Source organism: Zonotrichia albicollis, chromosome 20 (assembly GCF_047830755.1).
Source record: "Zonotrichia albicollis isolate bZonAlb1 chromosome 20, bZonAlb1.hap1, whole genome shotgun sequence".
Classification (NCBI taxonomy): domain Eukaryota; kingdom Metazoa; phylum Chordata; class Aves; order Passeriformes; family Passerellidae; genus Zonotrichia; species Zonotrichia albicollis.
In genome coordinates, this window is record NC_133838.1 from 4,395,499 (window position 1) to 4,412,661 (window position 17,163).

The following is a 17,163-nucleotide window of genomic DNA, read 5'->3' on the forward strand; positions in this document are numbered from 1 at the left end:
TGTCACTCTGAACCTGCCATAGGTGGCTTTGGGCTTGTGCTGTCACAGGATGACAAACTCACGCCCTGCGTAGGATGCATCCCTTTGGAAGGCTCTTTCTCCCTAACTGGAAAATTTATAAGGACATGCTGTCAGAGGTGGTTTCCCTATTTCTGCCTATACAATACCAGGCAATGTCCATGAATCTCCTTCACATCTCAAAGGGTTCCGCTCAGAAACTGCCCCAATGAAAGGTTTTCTGCTTCATAAGCAGGAGGAAGGAGTGGGAACATTTCTCATTTCATGCTAAATGCCTTCTTTATCCTACTAATTGTGACACTAGAAAGGCTGCAGGGAGATAAAAAGAATGAGCAGGATGGAGAGGAACGTATCCTCTTCCAGCGCTGCATTTCAGGGGCCCCCAGGTACCACTCAACACTTCACACTGGAGGAATTTTCACTGTGCCACCAGAGAACATTTCCAGAGACTGGGCTCTGGGAGAGTCCACTGAGCCCACCAAAGAACTGAAATGAATTTAAAGAAATTTTGATAACCCAGCTTTCCAAATGTCAACTCTGAGTCAAGACTACAATGGTCATTTTAGGACAGACATGCCCTGTACCTACCTGCATTTTCAGAATTCTTTTTGCTTCTGCAGCTGGGTCTTGGCCTGGAGAAAATGGAGGACAAAAGAATATGTGAGGAGGTAGAAAGAAAAGGGAGAGAATGGGCGTACCATGAAAGGAGGCAAAACTTCTTAGGATGGTCACTATGATAAAGGAGGAAATGCAACCCATAAACCCAACAGGATGCAAAGCTAATTCATTGTCCTTAAGTTTGCCATTGCTGGAGTCACACAGAGGTGGCCAAGCTCCAGCTAAAACACAGCAGTAATTCTTCTACCTGCATCAGAACTCCCTAGTTCTGCTGCCTCTCCTTTTGGAGCCAAGTGGCTCCTGAAGCCTCTCTGAAGCAGCAAGAGCTGCTGAGCTGCATCATGACTCTGGAGGGCAGCTACTTTTGTACAGCTGCCAAAGCTTGACTTTGCCTGCTTGTGCCTTACCCTAGTGACAGCCTCGTGCTACATGTGGTCAGAGCACTGCTGTCTCCTGAGAATGATATTACACCTGCTGGCTCTTTCAAGAAAACAAAGACTGGTTTCCAACTCAGCTGCTAGGGAAGGATGTTCAGATCACACCTTAAAAGCCCCACTAAAGATTCGCAACTGGCATGACACTTCTGTGACTCCCTCTTTATTGTTAGCTCTTGCATAACGGTAATAGCTTCATTTTCTTTTGCATATCCAAGCCAATATTTTTCCATCAGGTACAGTCCTATGCCTCTTCCATAGCACCTTTCCCTCGTTGATCTTAAGCCCAGATCAAAATATTAAATACCAATCGGATTATACATCAGATTTTACATCTATTCTGCAAAATTTATCTGGCATCTTATTTCATTGTGGAGCCACAGGCACAGTGAAGTTACACCTGATGTTTACAGAAGTAGCACCTGAATTTGCAGACACCTCTCCAGTAGCCAGTATTTGCCCAAGGATAACAAAGACCTGCAGGACCCTATCCCAGGCAGTACAGTCCCCAAATGTCACCACAACAATTACAGAGGAATTCAATAGCCAAGCCCACCAGAGGACCCATCTTGAGGTGCTTTGAAGCCCTGCCTCCTCTTCCCCACCACCACCTCTGCTCTTAGGACATTGGTGTTGCCTTTGACATTGTGCTGGATCATCATTTGTGCTGGATCATCATAGATGGCCAAAATGGAGAATACACACAGGTTTGCCTAAATACATGGGACACCTGACTGGGCAAAATGATCCCACGAGATGCGAAGAGAGAGCTGAACAGCTGAACTGCAGCAGCAAACACCTTGACTTACCTCATCTCCTGGGATTCCTGGAATTCCAGCTGAGGAGAGCTTGGCAGGGACCCTGCAGCACTGCCAAGAGGGGGACTCACTGCCCTGCGTATGGGGGGGATCAGAGGTGGTCTCAGTGACCCCTTCTTCATATCCTCACCCCTGGAATACAGCAAGGAAGTCTGGAAAGAATAGAACATAGTGATCAGATCAAGCATCCAGCCTTGCCCCCATTCATGCCTCAAGACATTTAGCCATGCATTTAACTGGGACCTGCCAGGAAATGTCAAACGGATCGTCCAGCTTGGCCCAGGATGGGGAAGGGAACACGAAGTGAGGGAGAGACCATGTCACACATTTGCCACCTCTGCCCTCATGCTCACTCCTCTGCAAGTGTAGCTGCATTCCCAGCTGGCATTCACATGTTTGACATCAGGATGTTCTGGTGTGCCACTGCCTCCACTGCCCTTTTGGATGGCATGGCAGTGGCTTTAGATCACTGTTCTATCCCTGCCCCTAAGCTGTCTCACAGCCAGTGCTGATCTCCAGCCAAGACCCCACAAAGCCATTCTGCAGGATGTCAAAACCTGCTTTTCTCAAGCCCCTCATTTCTTCTGCTGCTGCCCTTCCCTTCTACACTTCCCCAGCAGCCTTTGAGCCCAGGTGGTGCTGAGCTTTCAGCATGCTGGCTGCTCTCCAGCTCCTACACATCCATCATCTCAGGCTCCCTGGCACTGAGGAAGTTCAGCAGAGCTCCCCTGCCCTGCTGATCTCTGCAAGCTCTCTGTCTGCCCAAGGTGCTCCAGGGCCCCCATGCCATGGCCAGGAATGAGGCTGGAGGCAGCAGGGGCAGGTGCTCACTCATCCTCAGTATCCCATCATTTCTGGCCCAGCTAAAGAGACAAACCAGAACCTGTTCAAACTTCACTGAAAGGGTCAGTTCCTGACAGGGAAAAGCTCTCCGAGCTCTGCCAACAGCACATAAACTGAACATTTGCCACACAGGACTTTGCTTGGTCTCCTTACCTTATATCCTTTTCCCTCTGAACTCACCTCCTGTTTTTTTCTCCTCTCCTCATCCCAGCCGGTGCCATTTTCCCCATTCTCCTGCTCTCTGCTGCATGTTGGGCTTGGCTTGGTAGGAGGAGAGCTCTTCGGAATGGGAGGCAACGGCTTGGAGGGAAGGAGCACAGAGGAACTTGCCAGGGAAAACCTCTTGGCAAGAGGGTAGCCAGTCAGGCCTGCAAAGTGGAGACACAAAATAGAACAGAGGCCACAATGCAAACCTAAAGCATCTGAAGCTCCATATTTCCTGGGACACATTTCCTGCAAACTTCTAAACAGCTGCACAGGGAAACATGCTCCTGCTGGCAGACACTGAGGCAGGCCAGGCAAAACCCTGAGCCACTTGCCCAGAGCTGGCACAGGCACAGCCTGGCCTCTGGGCTGCCCTGGGACAGCAGGGATCCCAGAGCCCTGTGCTCTCCAGGAATGGCTCAGCTGCACATGCACCCTCCTGCTCCTCTGCCTGCCCCACAGCTCAGCAGCCCCACAGCTCCAGGGACACTGGCAGCAGCACAGCTCAGTGAAGGGGCACATGCAGGGCACAGCTGTTCCCTGGCAATGTGCACAGCCTCTCTGGGCTGCCACAAGACCCTTCCTCCCAGCAGAGATTGGCCCAGCTCCCCCCTCACCTCTGTGTGAGGCTGAGCCATGCTCATAAGGAGAGAAGTCAGTTAGGTGAACTCTCACCTTTATCATCAACACATCTAATGGGTGTGGTGCTCAAGGGGAATATTTTTAATTATTAAGAAAATTTATTTGGTTTTATTTCCCATGGAACTAGCCTGCATTTAATTCCTCTTAGCAGTATTGAGGTAGCAAGTTTGAAGGGAAAGCTGGAAGCCTCCAATGATAAAAAGGGGAAAAAAGATTCCCTCTTGAGGCTGGCCTGTGAATCCACAGGAAAACTCTCAGAGTTGTGATGTTATTTCTGCAAACCACAAAGATCTCCAATCAAGCAGGCAGGCCTTATTGGCGTATCTGTAGCACCGTAATCCCACCCTCAGGCTCAGATCCTATCAGCAAGCAGAGGAAGAATGGGAAATTTATCTGTAATGAGACCCAAAATTGATGGCAAAGAAAACAACAGAATTTGCATCTCACGACCATGTCCAACCTGTAGTCAGTTATGGCCACAGTCCCTGTCCTGGCTGACAGTAGGAGTGATTTGGCTACTGTCAAAAATGAGAAACTAATGATAGAATGTTGTGATGCCTCAGGGCATCCTTGCAGGATCATCTGTAGCTGTCAGCCACCTACTCTGACACAGAGTCAGCACTGACCACCATGGACCAGTTTTCTTTGAAACCTGGGGGGATTTTTTTCCATTTGGCTCTGGCCTTCCATCTCCTTTCTATCCTCACCTTTTCCTTCAGTTGTCTTTCCTTTTCCAGTAAAACCCATGTTTGAACCTGTGCTTCTGCCTGGCAGAAGTGTCTGGGTTTGAGTTTAGGAATGCTCTCAGAGCAGTCAGCGCTGGGAGCTTGGTCCCAGTCTTTGCGCAAGGCCGGGTTACTCCAATCACTGTCACTCAGCACAGAGAGGCAGATCCAGACGTGTCTGCTGCCACTGGGGCCGTGTCCAGCACAACCTGCACCAGCCCAGCATGGGGCTGCCCCTTTGTGACATGCTCACCATGGTTCTCTCGTTTCCATGGCTGCAAAACCCCACCCCAACTCCATCCCCTTCCATTCCCTTGCCAAGGGCAGCCAGCACTAAGCCCAGACGGGCCAGGCCTGAGCGTTTCACACTGTCTAGGTGTTATGAATATGAACAAGACCAAACTTTCTCCAGAAAAAGAGGTTCTTGTTTATTAAAATAGCTACAAGGAACGGAGTACCCAGGATAAGCCCAGGCACCCACACAGCAAGCCAAAAACAGAACAGTACACTAACCCCAAGTGCACTGGGCTGTCCCCAAAAAAAACCCAAACAAGTAGCCAAAAAGAAGAACCCTGACCCAACTGAACACCCCCCCCATTTTTAGCCCCTTTTGAGTCCAGGATTGATCCATTTTGGATCCGCATGATGATTGGTCCATTTCCAGGCTTCTCATTGCTCTTAAACACCGTTCATTCTGGACCAGTCGTTTCTACAGGGCTTCGAATGATTGGTCAGATCTTCCATCCAATCCAGCTTTGACCTCACCTTTCCCCACCAGACCACTGTTCCACCAAACCCTGGATCCTTCTCCTAGCACATTGTAATAAGCCCCGCCCCTCCTTTAACATAATACAATTAACATAATTAATACAATATAATTGAACTATACCCTTATTTAACTTAACTTTTACCTATAACATAGGAAGGAGACCCTTTCCAAAGCTACTTTTCAGGGCCTTTATTTCTGTAATTCCTACTCAGTTCTAGGTTGCAGCTTGTTGGTGTGGGATTTTGTTTAATTCTCTTCACATCAAACAAAGTGCTGGGACACAAACAATGGCACGGGGCTCTCAGGACTCTAGCTGGTCAGAAGACCCCAAGTTAAGTTAGAAAGTCTCTTTTCCCAGCCAGGCGGTTGAAGAAGGAGTCAGAGCTCTTCATTTCTCGGTCTCAAGGTTGTTTCTTGTATCTTATCTATAAACTTCTTTCTCCTGACCTGCCGAGGTCCGCTCAGCAAGAATGTCAGAGGCACTCCACCTGCCTCTGAGGCGGTGTTACCTTTTTTTACTAAAAACTACGTGTACAATGTTTACCATTACTTTCCAGTACCTGTCATCTATGTTAGACAATTTTCTACTCCAAACCAGTCTAAAAGTGCCAACATCACAGCTGAAGATTGAGGCTAGGAAGAAGGAAAAAGGACAAGGCACACCCAAATTCCTCCATCTTGGGACCCCAAGCCCTCATTCTAAAAGCTTCAAAAATCTATTTTTCACCCTGTGACAAGCTAACTATTATTCTACTGAAAATTTCATGGCTTGTAATTCTTCATATAAGGTTGGTAATCCTTTTTTCCAAGGGCTAGATCAAAGGCACAGGGGTCTTGGGCTCTGTGCCAAGGTCTCTGAGCCCTTGGGGGACTTGAGTCCTCCAGGGCAGCCAGAGGAATTTCCTGGGTTCTGACACCGGGCAGTGGAAGTAAAAGCAGCTTTGCACTCCCCAGTAGATGACCCAAAAATCAGTTGGCTGAGAGCTGTAGGGAACAAACTGACCTTTCAAACGTTCCTCTTTTGCTTTGCTTCATTGTTCCCTGGGGTTTTTTTTCTCTGCGTTCTTTATTGCACAGACACCTGAACCCAACATAAACATGATCTACCTCACAACATTTCTGATCCTGGCAGTTCCTGAAAACTCCAAATTTTCTTAATGGAAATGGCAAGGGGCAGTCATTCTGAAATACTCCCCAACAGAGGAGGTAAAAACAACTCATCCTTGACACCTTTGATTTGGCAGAACTAAGTCCAGTCTATGGGACCCCTGGGGCTGATCCCTTTTTCTCAATCTGCAAAATTATTTCTTCAAGTCTCATCTCTCCTATCTATTCAAAGAAGCTTTGCACTCTGCATTAGATGCCCCCAATATTCAGTGGGCTGATATGATCAGTGTATCTGTAGGGTGTAAATTGGCCATGCAGAGTTCTCCTTTGTTGTTCAAGGGGCTTATTCCCACTTTCTTTCCTGCAGACACACCCAAACCCAACATTGCAACACAAAGCAATTCTCATTTGGACTGTCCCTGAAAATTCAAACTTATGCTCAGGGCGTTTCCCTGTCCCCAGGAACAGGCTCCAAGGCTGGGCTCTCACCTGCACAGAATGAAGAAGAGCTGCTGCCCTTGCCAGCAGCTCCGGGGTCTCACCATCTTCGCTTTGAATGCAGCTTTTGTACACACTATGCCTCTCTGAGCCCAGCAGCATTCCCAGGCATCAGCAGTGCTGCTGCAGGCCAACATCCCCCAGGCACAGCTGCAGCAAGGAGATTGCAACAAGGCCTGGCTGCAGGAGTCTCCAGCCTGCAGCAGCCCTTCACCTGCGGCGGAATCATTTTGCGCTGACATGGGGGAGCAAAGGGATTAGGGGCTCTTTGCAGATGAGGGTCTCCTCCATGTGCTGCTGCTCGCTGGGCTGATACAGTTGCTGGTGCCCTCCTCCACAGCTGTACCAGGAGTCTGTCTGGGAAAATAACACTGCCAGTGCCAGCCACCCATCCCTGCCATGGCCCTGCCCACAGGGCGTCCTGCCCACCAAACTGCTCCAGTCAGGTGATGTCAGACACCATCAAAATACATTCAAACAATGCATTTTCCACACTCTGGCAAAATCATGGCCATACAGGCCACGTGCTGGAGGCAGACTGCTGTTGGCAGAATGGGGGAAGCCCCAGCAGCTGCACTCTCCAGGCTGGATGGCCATGGCAGCAGAGGCCAGTCTCTCACCGTGCCCACTGCTGTGGGACCCAGTGCTTTGGACATGTTCCCACTGAACTCAGGCTGCAGCTACAGCAGCACCATGCCTTCACACATTTGATAACAAAGAGCAGGAATGGCACACAGGACTGCCCCAAGAGCTACAAAAAAATGGGGTGAGGGAGGGGACAAGTGAGTTAGAATAGCTCATTCCTTTTTAATACGAGCAGGGATTTAAGCAGGGATACTGGGCTAATCATACTGGGCCCTGGTTTGTAAGCCTTGTCTCTAGCAATTCCCACCAGTCTGCAAGCATTTTTCACTACAAAGGAGTAGATAGGATTTTACAGAACATGCATGAGCAAGTCTGAGCCAGAACTCAAAGTACAAGACAAATAGTCCCAAATCAGCCACCCATGGGGAAAGGAAAAAGAAAAGCAGATGAAGCAAGTGCCATTGTGGCTGAATTGCCTGCATTTATCCCATGGTCAAACCTTTCTGAATAAAAGCACCTCAGTTCAAATACACAGCTTAAGATCAAGGAATTCAAGTGTTCTGAGAGCATTAAAAGCCTGATTTCTATGACGGAATGGTAGATGCTAAATTCCTTAAAAACACAAATGTGGGTCTATTTGGGACTGCATGCTTCAAAAGCAGGAATGGAGGTTTAGAATTGCAGAACTGTTTCCATTGGAAAAGACCTTTAAGATCATAGAGTCCTCCCAATAACCTAAGACCACTAACACTGCCAAGGCCACCACCAAAGCATATCCCAGGAAATGTCGTGGGATGGGACATCCTTCTTGTCTCCTTTGTCTCCCAGGAGCCCCTTGGAAAGAGAAATGCCCACACAGGCTTTATCTGACTCCTTCCCAGCCAGCCTTTCCCTCACTCCTGGGTCTCATTTGCTCCACAGGTTTCACCAGCTCGCTAAGCTCAGAGGAGCTCTCAGAGGAGAAAATGCTGCCTGGTGTGGGGCTGTCTGATCCCTGTCTCATCTTCATTCCATCTGCCCTGCTCCCTCTCCCATCAAAGAGACCGAAGGATCCCCCCAACCCCACGGTGCTGCACCAGATTCCGGGTACGTTCCCTCCTGTACTCCTTGGTGGCCCCGGGGAGGCTCCAGAGCCCTCCCTGTGTGCGGGACAGCTGCAGCAGCACCACCGCGCCTGCATGAGAGCAGCGCCCGAGGAGCAGCTGCGCCAGTTCAGAGTCTGAAACGGAATCCTCAGTGCACACAAATGACAACTGACATTTCACGGCTGGCAGGAGAAGCTAAATCCATCTGCTCGCTGCCCTTTCTAGCCATGGCCATTGGAAGAATTGCCCCTGCCCAGGAAGCTCTCAGGTGCAAGAGAGGAGCAAAAGTCAGGTGTTTCTGATGTGCTAGCTGCCAGTGCTTCAGGTTTTCCTTCCAAGTTCTAAGGGGTTTGTACTATTTTTACCATTTCAACACTTTCTGTGCAACCCATTGAGCGAGTAAGCACCACACCCTCTCCCTCAAAGCCTTGAGGTACTGCCAAAGCAGAACTTGTTCATGCTCTTTTCTCCTGGTGATTTTATAATCCCATGCAGACTCTGATAGCAAAGCAGTGCTGTAGAGAAAAGATTGGAATCCTGGGGCACTTTTTGGGTGGGTGTTTGAATCTGCTTTTCCAGGCCTTGGGCTGAGCAGGGTGAGGCCGAGGCCTGGGCCCCTCCAGCTGGCGCTGGGGAGCCCCCGGGGCAGCGGCGAGGGGCGGCCCCGAGGGGAGGCAGAGGGGGCGTTTCCCCCAAGCGGGCGGGCGAGCGGCGGGGAAAGGCGCCCTGGGCACAAGGGCAGGCATAGGGGCCTCGGCTCTCTGCAGTGCGGGCGGCCCAGCGCCAATCGCTGCTCCCGGAGCCGCCGCCAGGGCCGTGTCTCCTCCCTGCCGCTGACCCTGCACCTGCAGCGCTGCCGCCGGCTCTGCCGGGCTCCCCGGCACGGACGGCGAGGACGTGGCCATGCTGCAGCGGGGGCCCAGCAGGGACACCCAGATGGTACCAGGGCTGCAGCTCCTCTCCTGCAAGGAAAGGCTGGCACAGCTCGGCTTCTTCAGCCTGGCAAAGAGACTCAGACTTCATCGAGCTGTGGCCTTCCAGTACCTGAGGGCAACCTACAAGAAAGCTGGGCAGGGACTTTGTACGAGGGCAGGCAAGGACAGGACCAGGGACCAGGGAGACTGGATCCAAATGGAAAGAGAGTAGGTTTAGGTAGGGATTCAGAAAAAAGACCCTCCTGGAACAGTTTGCCCAGAGAAGGTGTGGATTTTGAGAAGAGGAAATCAGGAGAAGATTGAGAGGGAGAGAAAGATCCACAGTTGGCCTTGCGTCCGGCACCATCTCAGCTGCTCTGAGCTCTGGGGCCGTGGGAGGTGTCATTGTTTTCATATCCAAAAACACATTCGGTAACGGGTTCCCCCTCCCTTCATCATCCCCAAACTTTAGCTGTCTCGTTTCACACCCCAGCTCCCCAGTCCCAACCCATCCCACCCCTGCTGGACATCAAGACCCACTTCCCAAGCCGTATTTCCCCCATTTCACACCACCCAAACCCCATCCCACCCATCCCACCCCACCCAATGACCATCTCACCCCTCCTGATTTGCAGCACACTTCACCCAATCCTCTTCCAACCCCATTCCACCCTGAGGGGCTGTGGAATCGAGGAATTTTTGGCTGGGACTGAGTAGTTTTCAGTGGCATTGAGGGGTATTGAGGTGATAGATTGAACCCTCTCATCTCTTTGAGTGCCAAGAAAGGGAGATAACCACATCAAATACTCCCAAAACCCCCCAAGTATCTCCCTGAATCCCAGATTCCCCTGAAACACTTGTAAAAAGTGAGGCTTTAGATGCCTTCAATGAATTTGTTGATTTTTCCCCCAATTTTGACTGTTGTAAGGGATCAAGATCAATCAAAAGAAAATTAGGGCCTTAACAAAGGGATAACTAGCCAAGTGTCTTCCCAATTCAGGTCACTGGGAATGTGGGTCTGAAGGGCTCTGACCAACGTGGACCCTCCAATGGGGGATGGAGTTGGAGCAGCGCACGAAGCCCTTCCTGCAGTTGGGGCACTCGGAGGGCTTCCCTTACCAGTGACGCTGTTGGTGTTTACTGAAGTCAGAGCTGTCTGAGAAGCTTTTCCCACACTGGGGACACTCACAGGGCCTCTCCCCAGTGTGGAAGCACCAGTGCCTGACGAGGGTGGAGTTGTGCTTGAATCCCTTCCTGCAGCTGGGGCAGTGGAAGGGTCTCTCCTCCCTGTGAATCCACTGATGAGGGAGGAGATGGGAGCTGGTCTGAAACCTCCACTGGCACTCGGGACACTTGTAGGGCCTCTCCCCAGTGCGAACGCGTTGGTGGATGGTGAGGGCAGAGCTGCAGCTGAAGTCCTTCCCACATTCCCCACACTCATAGGGATCCACCAGTGTGGATCATCTGGTGGCAGATCAGGGTGCTGCTCTGCCCGAAGCTCTTCCCACACTCCAAGCACTTGCAGGGCTTCTCTCCATCATGAAGCTGCTCCACAGATCACCAGCTCTGAGCTCTGGCTGAAGCTCTGTCCACCTTCCTGGCACAGGGTGGCTCTTCCCTCCTCAGAGCACCCCAGGCTGGGTTTGCAGCCCCTCCTCCTGCAGGGTCTCCAGGGATTTTCCTTCCTGTTCAATTCCTGTGCTGTGGAGTTGCTCAAAACGGCCTCTTCCATGAGGTTCTGCTGCCATGGGGATTTGTCCTCCCTGGTCTCCATCCTCAGCTGCTTGTCTGGGGGAGGAAGGACAAAGAGATGGGATTTGCCTCCATGCCAGAGGGAAGGAGATCCCCCCTGTGCATCCCCAGCAGGATGGCATCAGCAGCAGGGCTGTCCTGCAGCCAGGGGCCGTGTTCGGCTGGGAGAGGGAGCAGAAGAGAAGGGGAAAGGGGCACTGACTTCCTCCTCACCTGCCTATGTGTCCCCAGACATCTTCCTAACAGCCTCCTTCTCCATCCAGCCAAGGTTTGGGAAAGAGAAATCCTGGTTTGGGGAAAAATACAATGTATGAGCACATTGGGTTAGGGAGTTCCTACTGCCCAAGTCCTGGAAGTCACCAGGAATCTGCCACCCATATAAACCTCCAAAACACCAAGATTCAGGGACCCAAAATACACAAATGACCAAGATGAAGCAAAAACACCCAGCCCTGAGTTTCCTCTCTCTGATCCCTCAACTTTGGGCTCCTGGAGGGCCCCCTGTCTGGGTTGCTCCAGGTCAAGTTTGTATTGATGTTCCCCCCCTGTAGAAATTTGGATGCTCATTTCTGCAGGCACCTTTTCACAACCACAAGCTCCCCCTGGGTCACATCAGGGTTCACCACTTGTAACCAGCAGTCCCCAAAGGGGTAATAATTAGCATTGACTCCATGATTCTCAGAAGGCTGATCAATCACTTTACTATACTCTACTTATTAAGAAACCCATCGCTCTTACAGAAAGTCACCAGACAGGTGGACTCACTTGGTCCTTGAATCCAAACACCATCACCAGTGGCTAATTAATAAATTACCCTTTGGTAAACAAATCTCCATAACACATTCCACATGTTCACAACAGCAGGTGCAGCAAGCGAAGATAAGAATTGTTTATCATTCTTTTCTATGATCTTCTCACTGCCTTCCCCAGGACAATGCCTGGGAAAGTTGTGCCTTGCTCTCTGTGGCCAGAGAGCTGTTGCCACATGTCGGCAGACTGCTTCCAGTCTGCCCTTCCCAGGTGCCCAGGACCTTCTGGGATGGCTCTGGCCTTTCCAAGGGCTTTGAGAGAAGTCTCACAGTGACACTGCCCAGCCTTCTCAACATCCCTGACACCAAAGGCCTTTTCCACATCCTTCAGTGCCAGCTCAGTGCCCAGGACACAGCACAGCCCTGTCTAGGTCCTCAGAGTGGTTCAGAAGGGAGGCAGCTGTGATTTCTCCCCACAGAGCCACCACTCCAATGTCTCTCTGTGCAGTCCATGGTGGTCCTGAGCATTTTCCCTGGAGCCTCCCTGCCCCGGATGTTTCTCTCCATGCAGTCCTCAGCACAGCCAGGCAAAGAATTCAGGTGGTTTCCCAGAGGACATTCCTCTTGAGTGAAGTGGCCTCAAGGCACTGTTTGTGCCACTGGAATTGTGCCACTCCCGGGTGCTGCTGATGGTGTTTGTGCTCACTGGGGTTCATCTCCCCACACACACACATGATGCACTCCTGAAGTCTCCTCAGTACAGAGCTGAGTACACAGCTCAGTACACAGACTGCTGGCCTGGTCAGTTGGTGTCCCTCTGTGCAGGGACAAACAACCTCCTGCAGGTGAGGGCAGAGGCCAGTGCTGGCAATGGTGGTTGCAGAGGCTGGTGTGGGACAATTGCCCTGGCTGTCCCCAGAACAAAGACACAGCCCAGGCCCTGCTCTGCTGCTCCCTGAGCGCTATCCCGGGAGCTCTGGCTGTGCCAGGACACTGCTGTGAGCCCCCCTGCACACTCCCCCCTGCCCCAGGCACTGGGCTTTGCTGTGCCAGGGCATTCCTGGGGCACATTGCTGACAGCAGGAAATGGAGAGAGGGCAAAGCCTCCCTGCCCTCAGGAGATGCCCTTTGCTGATGGAGCTGCTGTGCTGGAGCCCAGCTGTGTCCCAGCAGTGCCCATGGCCTGTCCCTGCCTGTGGTCACAGCATGGACACGCAGCAGGACAGTGACCAAGCTGCCAGAGCACTCCAGCCTGGCACCCACGGAAGGGCTGGGAAAGAGAGTGTGGACTTGGGAAGAGCAGCTCTGAAAGGACCAAGTGCTGCTGCTCCCTGCCAGTGCTGCTGTGCTGGGACCCTTCCCTTTCCCCCCTATAACTTCATGCAGGTCCCAGAGTTGGGATCCCAGAAAAACAGGGCTCTGCAAGGTCGTTTATTTTGTTCAAACAAAGCAATAGTACAGATCCTGGAATACAGAGCTTCTGGATCCAATTCAAGAGGCAGACAGGGAATTAGGTGAGGGGTAAATAGAAACATTTAATTGAGCACATTATGGCAAGAACAACCCATAGGCATCACCAAAGACCTGAGAAGGAAGAGACTGGGCCAGTCATGAGTTCAATTCTGAAAACTAAGCAGCAGAAAACAAACGCTTTTTTGGTTCTGAAAAGTACCCAGTCATCTTTGTTCTCAGGCATCCTTGAGCTCCTGGTTCCTCAGGCTGTAGATGAGACGGTTCAGGTCTGGAGGCACCACCGACTACAGAACTGACAGTGCCAGATCCAGGGATGGGGAGGACATGGAGGGGGGCTTCACGTAGGCAAATACTGCGGTGCTGATAAACAGGGAGACCACGGCCAGATGAGGGAGGCAAGTGGAAAAGGCTTTGTGCTGTCCCTGCTCAGAGGGGATCCTCAGCACAGCCCTGAAGATGTGCACATAGGAGAAAACAATGAACACAAAACAACCAAATAACAGAAAAGCACAAACTATGAGAAGCCCAAGTTCCCTGAGGTAGGAATTGGAGCAGGAGAGCTTGAGGATCTGTGGGATTTCCCAGAAGAACTGGCCCAGGTTATTGCCATGGCACAGGGGCAGGGAAAATGTATTGGCTGTGTGCAGCAGTGAATAGAGAAAGGCACTGGCCCAGACAGCTGCTGCCATGTGGGCACAAGCTCTGCTGCCCAGGAGGGTCCTGTGGTGCAGGGCTTTGCAGATGGACACGTAGCTGTCGGAGCACATGAGGATCAGGAATGAAAGCTCTGCTGTGATAAAGAACATAAAGAAAAAGACCTGTGCAGCACATCCTGTGTAGGAGATGTTCCTGGTGTCCCAGAGGGAATTGTGCATGGCTTTGGGAACAGGGGTTCAGATGGAGCCCAGGTCGCTGAGGGCCAGGGTGAGCAGGAAGAAGAACATGGGCGTGTGCAGGTGGTGGCCGCAGGCTACGGCGCTGATGATGAGGCCGTTGCCCAGGAGGGCAGCCAGGGAGATGCCCAGCAAGAGGCAAAAGTGCAGGAGCTGCAGCTGCCACGTGTCTGCCAGTGCCAGCAGGAGGAAGTGGCTGATGGAGCTGCTGTTGGACATTTGCTGGGGCTGCACGTGGGGACCTGTTCATGGAGAAAAGGACAGTGAAGGGTTAGAGGAGATCCCTGTAACCAAAATCAAAGCCATTTCCCATACACTCTCCTTTGTAACACACACGGACATGCTCTTGTGTTTCAGAGTTCTGATGTTTTCTTTTTAAGCTCCTTCCATGTACTTCCTGGTATTCTTGGATATCAGAAACCCTCAGCGTTTCTGCTGCCCTCTGGTAGAACAGAGTGATTTCCCTGAGGCAAGGCAATGAGTGGAGACTGGGGGCAGATGATCTGTCACTTCATTCTGTTTGCAGCTCCTCTGGGCTTTCACTTTTCTCAGGTGGAGGATGTTCAGACTCCCACGTTTCTCTTAAAAACCTCCAGGTACTGCTGAGAGCAGATGGATCCACCACAGCCCAGCTCCACCTTTGTAGCCAAGGACTCACGTTGCTCATTCCACCAACCCAGCAGCATTTTCAGTGTCACAACACCTCTGCCTTTTCTCCATGGATCTTATCACTCAGAGGTGCTCTAGGACAGCTTTGCATGCTGGGGTGAAGCTCCCAGCCTGGACTGAAATCTCAGAGGGACCTGCAAGTGTCCTTGTGATGGCATTGGATGAAGGGAGATGCAGCTCCTTCCCTGGCTGCCCTGCCAGCATTGCCCAGAGCTGGGCACTGGGGACAGCATCACCCTGAGCCAGCTGTGCCCCCTCCAGAGCCCCCAGGTCTGGGCAGCTGCTCCCAGCCCTGTGCTCTGCAGAGGGAACTGGGCCTGGGGCTGCAGAGCTGCCCCACGGCTCTGCTGCAGCTCTGCCTGCACAGGAGGGGCTGCACGCCTTGGAGCCTCGGCCCTGAGGGCAGAGGCTGGGCTGGGGCACAGCAGGGAGAGGGCTTGTTCAGAGGGAGGGGCTGCACTGGAGGGGATCCTGTGGGCATCTCTAAACTCTCCCTGCCCCAGCATTGCTGGGTTGGTTTTCTCTCCTTCCCTGACCTTCTCTCTGCTTCCTGGAGGTTTTCCTCTTGCAGGTGTTCCCTGTGCCTGATCTTCCTGTGCCAGCACTCACAGACTCCAAATCTCTGTGCACTCTCCTTGGCCTGACAGAACCTGCCTGTTTGCAGGGTACTACCTGGGGGCAGGTTCTCTTTGCAGCTTGGGGAAAGGACAGCTCAGACTGAGCCTGATGGCTCCAGCAAAGGTGCTGCTGCTGCTGTCCATGGGCAGAGTGGCTGAAGGCACATTAGGGATCTCCTGTGAACCTGCTGGTCACTAAAAGGAAAAGTTTGGTTGTCTCAGGCACCACTTGTCCAAATTCATAACTAATAATTCATAATCGTCCTTTAATATTTATTCCCCCTCCCTGCCACTCTCCAGTAGTAAGAATCTGAAGACAAAGTCTTAGGAAATTGCCTCATTTTGATCAAAATCCTTGTCTTGGAAATATTCTGTGACTGATCAGAAGCCCTCAGCATGTCAGAGCTTCATGAGCATTTCAGCTCCCCTGCACCAGAAATACCCAGAGTTGTACTCACAGAATCTGCAGGCATTGGGATGTTGCAGCTTTAGGAGATGGCTCCAGGAGCTGCAGCTGCATTGTCCTGCAGCCAGAAGTTCCTATGCCAAGGGCTGGCAGTGATTGTGCCCCAGGCACTTCTCAGCACCTTCCAAGCCCTGCCTGTTTGAAGCTCTCCGTGCCTCTGTTCTGTGCCCGAAGTGGCTGCAGGCAGTGCCCCAGCCCTGCTGGGCTGTGCACAGGAGCTGCTCCTGGCCAGAGCTGTCTCTCTGCAGCGCTGCCCTTGCCAGGAGCTGCTGCCTCTGGGCCAGGAGCTCGGCCCAGCTCAGCAGCACAGACACAGCACAGGGACTTTATGAGCCTCTGGGCTTTGTGCTCAGGCCCTGAACATCAGTCCCTGAGACAGAGCTGAAGAAACCTCTCCAGAGCTCCAAGTCAGAATCCAACTCCAAAGTTTCTTGGACTTGTAATGGGTCCCACTGAGACACAACTGAGAAAGTGTCCCCAGGCCCCAGGCAGAGCAGAGAACTGGAGGCAGTGATGACAGGTGGGGACAAAGAGAAGCCAAGTCTTGGTGCGCTGGGGCATAGCAGGGTCTGTGCCACCAAGGGCTGGGAGGAGACACCTTGTTCTGGGGCCCTGGGGCCTCCTGGCACAGCCCCAGCCAGGCTGGGCACTGTCAGCCCCTTGTCCTGCCCTCAGAATCCTCCCCTAGCCCACATGCCAGTGGCCTCAAGGATCTGCTGGAAGGAGTCCCTGAGGACCCTTGCTCAGCAATGGCCCTGGGGGCTTCTTAATACTCCCAGGGACTGCAGATTTTTCAAAGGACTTGGGGTTTTGCTTTTGCTGTGCAGTCTCTCAGAGCTTTGTGCAATCATGGCCTCCAATTCTCTGCTTTAATTAGTCCCTGGAGAGGCTTTGTCAGTAACAACACTCAGTGGGGCTCATTAATGCTTCAGGGTACTTCAGTTGTTTTAAGGCACTTGGTGTTTCCTTTTGGATACAGACTCTGTGAGAGGTTTGTGCAATCATGGCCCCAATTATCTGCATTAATTAGTCCCTGGAGAGCTTTGTACTGACACTCAGTGGGGCTCATTAATGCTTTGAGACACTCAAGGTGTTGAAGGTACTTAGGATTTTCCTTTCCACACTGGGTGTCTCATAGGTTTTTGTGCCATCCTGGCCAGCAATTCTCTCCTCCAAGGAGTCCATGAGGAGCCTGTATTGGAGAGAGACCCATTAATGCTTTGAGACACTTTGGGGTTTTCCTCTGCCTTTGACTCCTGGCAAGGTTTGTGCAATCTCCTCCCA